Consider the following 8379-nt stretch of genomic DNA (forward strand, 5'->3'; position numbering starts at 1 on the left):
TGGACATGTTAGCACTTATTTTTTTAAGTGTGGAAACAACTCTTAACTTTCCTCTGAATCAGAGCTGAAGCAGGGTAATAATTTTCCTCCCTGGTTGAGGTTACCTTTAACTCCCAATTCAAAACTGTATTACATTGACTAGAAAGTACATACATCAAACCAAACAATTATGTGTATACATTTTTTTCTGACAGGAATAAAGCCATTTTATACTTTATGAATGACAATTCCAAGAGGTTCACAGATGATTTGATCACTTTATCCAACTTACATAAATGCAATATAAAGAGGGATTTATGTTGCCTAATTGGACAGGGTACATTTTTGAGTTTTCGTAAAGTGTTCTGCAAACTGTTGTTTTCTTACTCTCCACCCCAGTTTTCTCAACACAGGGTCTCTACTGGATTTATTGTCTCTGAGTGGGAAACTGATGGAAAGACCAAATAAAGAAGTCAGTGTAAAACGTGGGAATCAGTGAACAGAAACAGGCTTCAAAGTGACTTGCCTTATCAGAAGCCAAAAATGATTAAATCTATAAGAGTTAAAATCATGTGATGCTGGCATAAATAGATCAATGAAACAATTTACATAGTCATTAAAGAGACTCTAATGTGATACACAGAATTAAAATGAAAAGGAATGGATTATTTAAAAAATTATTGGGATAATTAAGCTGAATGCAGTGGCTCATTCTTTAGTCCCTGCCACTCCAGGGGGCTGAGGCAGGCAGATTGCTTGAGATCCCTTTAGGGCTTCAGTGCACCATGATTGCCCTTGTGAGTAGCCACTGTATTTCAACCTGGGCAACATAGGCAGTGTCTCTTAAAAAAAAAAAAATTAATCATGTAAGCTAGTTAGACCTTATAGGGGATCTTAACCTTGCTTGATTTATAAACATAATCAAAACTTAATTTGAGCTATTTATTACACATGCATATTTTCCTAATCCCTTTGTGCTGCTCTAACAGAATACCTGAGACTGGGTAACTTATAGAGAACTATCGAGGGAACCCGCCCCCAATATTTCAGCATAGGTTCTTTCTATTTTCCATAAGTGTTGGCCGGCTGAATAAATAAAGAGAAAGAGTACAAAGAGAGGAATTTTACAGCTGGGCCTCTGGGGGTGACATCACATATCGGTAGGACCGTGATGCCTACCTGAGCCGCAAAACCAGCAAGTTTTTATTAAGGATTTTAAAGTGGGGGGGTGTACAAACAGGGTGTAGGTCACAAAGATCACACGCTTCCAAGGGCAAAAGGCAGAACAAAGATAACATGCTTCTGAGGAAACAGGACAAGGGCAAAATCAGAACTACTGATAAGGGTCTATGTTCAGCTGTGCACATATTGTCTTGATAAACATCTTAAACAACAGAAAACAGAGTTCGAGAGCAGAGAACTGGTTTGACCACAAATTTGCAAGGGTGGAGTTTTTTCCCCACCATAATAAGCATGAGGGTACTGCAGGAGACCAGGGCGTATCTCAGTCCTTATCTCAACCGCATAGGACAGATACTCCCAGAGTGGCTGTTTATAGACTGCCCCCCAGGAATGCATTCCTTCCCCAGGGTATTAATTATTAATATTCCTTGCTAGGAAAAGAATTTAGCAATATCTTCCCTACTTGCATGTCCGTTTATAGGCTCTCTGCAAGAAGAAAAATATGGCTCTTTTTGCCTGACCCTGCAGGCAGTCAGACCTTATGGTTGTCTTCTCTTGTTCCCTAAAAATCGCTGTTATTCTGTTGTTTTTCAAGGTGCACTGATTTCATATTGTTCAAACATACATGTTTTACAATCAATTTGTACAGTTAACACAATTATCACAGTGGTCCTGAGGTGACATACATCCTCAGCTTACGAAGATAACAGGATTAAGAGATTAAAGTAAAGATAGGCATAAGAAATTATAAAAGTATTATTTGGGAACTGATAAATGTCCATGAAGTTTTCACAATTTATGTTCCTCTGCCTTGGCTCCAGCCAGTCCCTCCGTTCAGGGTCCCTTATTTCCCGCAACAGAGAACAAAAAATTATTTCTCATAGTTCTGAGGCTGGGAAGTTTTAAGATCAAGGGGCCAGCATCTGGTATTTGGTGAGGGTCTTCTTGCTATGTCCTCATGGCAAAAGAATGGAAGAGGGTGAACTCACTCCTGCAAGCCCTATTCATTTATTTATTTAATTTTTGAGACAGGATGTCACTCTGTCACCCAGGCTGAAGTGCAATGGCATGATCTCAGCTCACTGCAACCTCTGCCTCCCAGGTTCAAGCAATTCTCCTGCCTCAGCTTCCTGAGTAGCATGAGACTACAGGTGTGCACCACCAGCCCAGGTAATTTTTGTATTTTTAGTAGAGATGGGATTTCACCATGTTGCCCAGGTTGGTCTTGAACTCCTGACCTCAGGTGCTCCACCTGCCTCAGCCTCCCAAAATGCTGAGATTACAGGCGTGAGCCACCAAGCCCAGCCTTCAAAAGCCCTTTTTATAGAGGCATTAATTCATTCATGAAGGCAGAACCCTCATGATGTAAGCACCTCCCATTACTCCCCACCTCCCAACACTGTGGCATTAAGGATTAAATTTTCAACATATGAATTCTGGGGGACACATTCAGACCATAGCACCTATATTAAAGAAAAACATAACTTAATTGCAACCAATCAGAAGTGACCAGTAAACTTACATAACTAGAGACCTTCCAATGGTTAGACCAAATAAGGCAACTGTATAACTGTAACCAATCAAATATTTTCTTTGCTTTACTTCCTTGTTAATCCTATAAGGTCCTTTCTCTTGTGTTTTCCTGTTGGAGATTCTGAAATACTTCTGATTTGGTGCACCTGACTTGTGAATTAATGTTTGCTCAAGGCAACTCTAGAATTTTGTGTTGCCTCACTTTACCTTTTTAACAAAACAGACACACACATATACATACATACACACACACACATCTTAGAATTTTTATCAAAGCACGCATGAACACATTTTGAACTATTTTAAAATTTGTGCTGAAATAGTCGATATCAAAATAAAATCTACAAATGTATTAGACTCCTAAATAAAGAAGGTATTTCTGATTTCTCCAGAAGAAACAGTCTTCAGAAGAAATAATATAGTAAACCCTAGTATACTAAGTCACACACAATATATCTTCTGTATATCAAAGGCACTACAAAAAAGTATAAAGATCCATGACAAACTAAAAGAAATTACAATATTTATGAGAAAATAATAGTTAATAGATATTTAAAATATACATGACATACAAATCTTAAGAAAGAACATAAAAACAAAATAAAATCGGAAAAAGATATGGACGGGTATTTTAAAGGAAAATGAAATAACAATTACGACTAAACTTAGGATAAATTCACTAGTAATTTTTAAAAAATCAATTACATACCAGGCTATAGTGAGCCCTCAAAATGTGCCAATTGACTGAGTGTATGATGAGACAGAGAGGGGAGGAGCATGCTTACTAAACGGGCTCCAGTCTTGTGAGCTCACCTGATTTGGTTGGGTTACTGGCCAGGTCCAGGATTGTTTTGCCTGCACAAGGTAAAGCAATCATGTTGACAGGGGTTTTGCAAAAGAGAAAAGATTCATTTGCAAGGCTGCTGAGTGAGGAGGTGGAAGAACAATTTTCACATCCTCCTCCCTGAAGATAAGGCTTATCATAGGTTAGGGAAGTGGGGTGGTTTAAGGAGTGGGGAAATGCTATTGGCAGTGGAGAAAAATGGGAAAAATCAAGTAACAAGTTAGTTCTGGGCAAGCATAGTCAGGGTTCATGGTATTTCATAGGACATATGTACAGAAAGTGGCAACGCTAGCTCACTATAGCCTGGTATTTAATTGATTTTTTAAAAATTACTGGTGAATTTATCTTAAGTTTAGTAGTAATCAGTATTTAAATTTCCCTTAAAATATCTATGTACATCTTTTTTAAAATTATATTTTGTTTTTGTGTTCTTTCTCAAGATTTGTATGACATGCATATTTTAAAATCTCTCTATTAACTATTATGCTGTCATAAATGTTGTAAACTTTTCTTTAGTTTGTCATTGATCTTTATACTTTTTCATAGTGTCTTTGATATATGGAAGATATTTTGTGTGTGGCTTAAATGGTGATCTGAGGGTGGAGTTTTTGGCCTTCTGAAGTCAAAGGTCATTTCTTTGGCATTTGTGCAGATCCAGTTGAAGGGTCCATGGTCTCAGCTGGTTTGAGCTGGACAGGGCTGGTCGAAGTTCCTGAAAAACAACTGAAGTGACCATTACCATGGTGACCTATGAATGTTATCTATAACGTAGCTAGGGAAGGTTAAGTTTTAGTGTTCATCAGTGCAGCCTTCAGTGACCATGGCCTTCAGATTCATGGAAAAAGGAAAAAATATATAACAAAAAGCAAGTGACCAGTAGCAAGCAGGGCAGGCAGACCTGATCAAATTAACCTCTCCGTTTCAGTTGTGCCCATCTATGGATGGCCAGAACTCCTACTGGCTGCCATTCTATTTGGCAGCTTCCCCAGGTTTCAGACAATGGCTTGCCTTTTGTCCCTCTAGAAAAGAGATGGTGTAGTTTTTTCGTGCTGCTGGCCTCAGAACTCTGCACCATGCCCTGTCAGTGTGCTTGACATTTACCTGCAGATTTGTACAGAGTGCCTCAATTACCCCATCAAGTTTGGCATCCGTTTCCCATGAAAATATATCACGCTAAATAAGAAACCTTAAAAAAAAATTTTCTTATGGAAACTTGACATTATGCTATGAAAACTATATGTTGGCCAGTCCTAAAATAAAAAGAAAATTCCACCTTTTTAATATATGTTTAATTTTTTTCACTAACAATGACAAAACAAACAGAAACATAAGCTAAGAAATTGAACCTTGCAACAATGACAGAGAAGAGCACCATTAAACTAGGAATGTTGTAGAAACACTGATGAACCCTAACCCTGACCCTAACCCTAAGCCTATGCATTATGTGCTATTTTCTCTCAGTAAATAGAACTGTTTCTCAAAGAGAGATCTCTGTAAGCCAGTGTTTAGAACAAGCTTCTGAGGGATATTTCTTACTGAACAAGAAAAATATTGCTGGCATATATCACTTGAGGAAAATTCTCCCTGAAAAATAATTACAAAACAGAAAACTATATAATGACCATTAAGATGAAATACATATATTAATAGAAGCACTTAGGAATATGAGAAACAACCTTGATTCATAAATTCAGAAACTAAGAATAGAAATAAACAACAAAACCAAACCCAGGAACAAAGACAAAGACAGTTGACTGAACAGAAAAGAAACAGACAAAATGATGTCAGAAATTAATAACAATTTATACAATAGCCAAGGGAGGATAAATTGAATTTTAATTATGAGTATTGACAAAAGGCAGGATAGCAGTCTTTAGCAGGATAGCATAAAAATGGGACTTTAAAAAAGAAGTGAAAAGGTAAAAATGGAAAGTAGTAGAAATAAGAGACAGAAAAAGAAAGAATAACATTCATAGTAATTTACTTCCTGAAGAACAACAAAAAAAAGTAGAAAAGAAATATTTAAATTTATAATCTAACAAAACTTTCCACATACACGAACTAATGTGTTGCATATATGTGTTCATATAAGTGTGTATACATGTATACACATATATATTATATATACACAAATATACACCTGTATTATCTACATATTGCATATTACATAATATACATATTATGTACATATACATACATATGTATTATGTATTACGTATATTACATATATACATGTGTGTATATATGTATACATGTATACACACATGCATATATGTAATACACATATGTGTATTACATATATATACATAATACATGTTTTGTATATATATGTGTATGATGTATATACACACACAGACATATCTACACACATACGTTTACCTGCATGCACACACACCCACATATCTTTTAAAGTCAGTAACATCTTATTTAATGAGTAGTAATGTTTCCAAGAACTAGGGCAGTATGCCCACAACATCTGCTTCTATTCAGCACATTAATGCAAGTATTAATCAATGCAATTAATCAAGAGAAATGGCTGAGGCATAAGAATAGGTGAAGAAGTAAAACTATCTTTATTTGTAGCTGACAGGAACATATACCTGGAAAACTCTTAAAAATCAATGATGAAACTAACTTTTAAAACTCAGTAAGTTATTTAGATGTATAATTAACAAACAATTAATAGGATTATTTAAAGAAAAGTTTAAAACATTTCTGAAAAACACTAAAGTAGACTTAAACAAATGGAAAGATATTTCTTGTTTTTAGATAGGGCAATCCAACATCATAAAGATGTTAGTACTGCCTAAGTTTTTCTCTAAATTTTAACTCATACCTTCCAAAAAATAGCAACTATTTTTAATGGAATTAGACTAGGTCATACTAAAGTTCATGTGGAAAAAAATAACTGTAAGAATAGCAATAAAAATAATGAAAACAGAAAGTAGGTGGGGACAAGCTTTTCCAGACATTACTATAAATTCTCTATACCTCAAGTAATTTGGCACTGGTGCATGGAATGACAAATGAAATTGTGAAATAGAATAGAGAGCCAAGAAACAAACTCAGATACGTATGGAAATTTAGTATATGATAAAGGCTGCAGATGAACTTATAATAAATGGTGCTTGAAAACTTAGTAAGCAGTTACAAACAGATAGAATTAATTCCATAATTAATAGTGAAATGCACTATTCCCCAAAAATATAAATCAAAATAGAATAAGGAACAAATGATAATGTCACATGGCATATAATTTAGTATACAATATCACAAAAGAAAGAGAATGTTGTTGCTTACTGGTAACTGTTAAAGAAAGTCAGGAAGTGAACTTTGCTATGTAATATTATAGGCACAAATCTGTGAAGAAAAAACAAAATTGCTGGAGAGATAGTTAAATTTATCATCATTAAAAACTGATAAAACAGATAGTTAAAAATAATCAAGGATAAAGATATTTTGAGCATTATTAATACCCTATATTTAATAGATAAGCATAGAACTTTGCATCTACACTGTGTTGGGCGCTACCTACACTTATGGAAAAAGTGAAATAACTTTCCATTTTCATTAAGATTTAAGGTGCCATTTGGTAGAAATGACATATATAACTTATGAAGTATGTGTACAAACACACACATTTATATATTTCATGCATATTATGCATATAAAAATGAAAGCATATTCTAAAATATGTCAAATATGTCAAAATTGAATACAGTCAATGTTATATAAAATCCCTCTATTATTCATGTTCCTGTTAAAAGTAAGATAAAATACATTTTAATAAACAAGAATATAAGTGACTTTAAATTTCTTTTGGAGGATATTATTTTTAGAGCTATGATTAAATAATTTTCACAAGATAAATGTTAAGATGCATTATATTTATGACTGAATAAATATATGTATTTCTGATTATAAATCGATTCAACTTAAATATAAGTGTTAAAAATGTAATAAATACATAAGGAAATATGTAAAAATTACCCACAGTTCTTCTAAAAAGAGACAACCACTTTGCCATTTTGTGGAAATCTCTTCAAGTTACTTAATCTATTATTTGAGCATTAGGTGATTGTGCTAATGGCTGTATAATTTTCTGTTGTACTAAAATACTTAATATTTTATTGATGGACATTTTAGAGGCTCACATTTTTTATTTTTATTAAAAAATTATAAAAAAGCTGATACACTCCTATACTTTTCTAATAATTACCAATAACACATTTTAAAATGTGTATTTCCTGTCTCAAAGTGTTTAAAAATATTTTATCATGTGAAATTCTGTAATTAAACATAGATACTAATAAATTAAGAGGGTTCTTTTCATGACAAGGATGATAGATAATAGTTTATTGGGTTTTTTTAGAGAGTTTAGTAAGTGGAATTGATAGAGACAATATATACTTTCATTAAAAAATTGCATATCAAAAATTAGAATAATAGAGCTGACCAATGGAACATTTTTAAAGCATGTTGGCACCAATAACATATCACAACAGGTGGTGAATTGGATATTGGTCAATTGCATGAGTTTTGTCCAAACTGGGGCACTCCTGAGAGGTGAAATAGTTCAACATTAATAATTATGTTCAGGGTATGGCAGTTAACCTGGACTGTTCTCCCCAAACTGAGACATGTGGTCAGTATAATACTGTATTTCTATAATACCGTATTTCAGTGTGTATTAGTCTATTCTCATGCTGCTAATAAAGACATACCTGAGACTGGGTAATTTATAAAGAAAAGAGGTTTAATTGACTCACAGTTCCACATGGCTGAGGAGGCCTCACAATCATGGCAGAAAGTGAAAGAGGAGCAGGGTCACGTCTTACATG

This window comes from Pan troglodytes, chromosome 18, assembly GCF_028858775.2.
Source record: "Pan troglodytes isolate AG18354 chromosome 18, NHGRI_mPanTro3-v2.0_pri, whole genome shotgun sequence".
NCBI classification, from domain to species: domain Eukaryota; kingdom Metazoa; phylum Chordata; class Mammalia; order Primates; family Hominidae; genus Pan; species Pan troglodytes.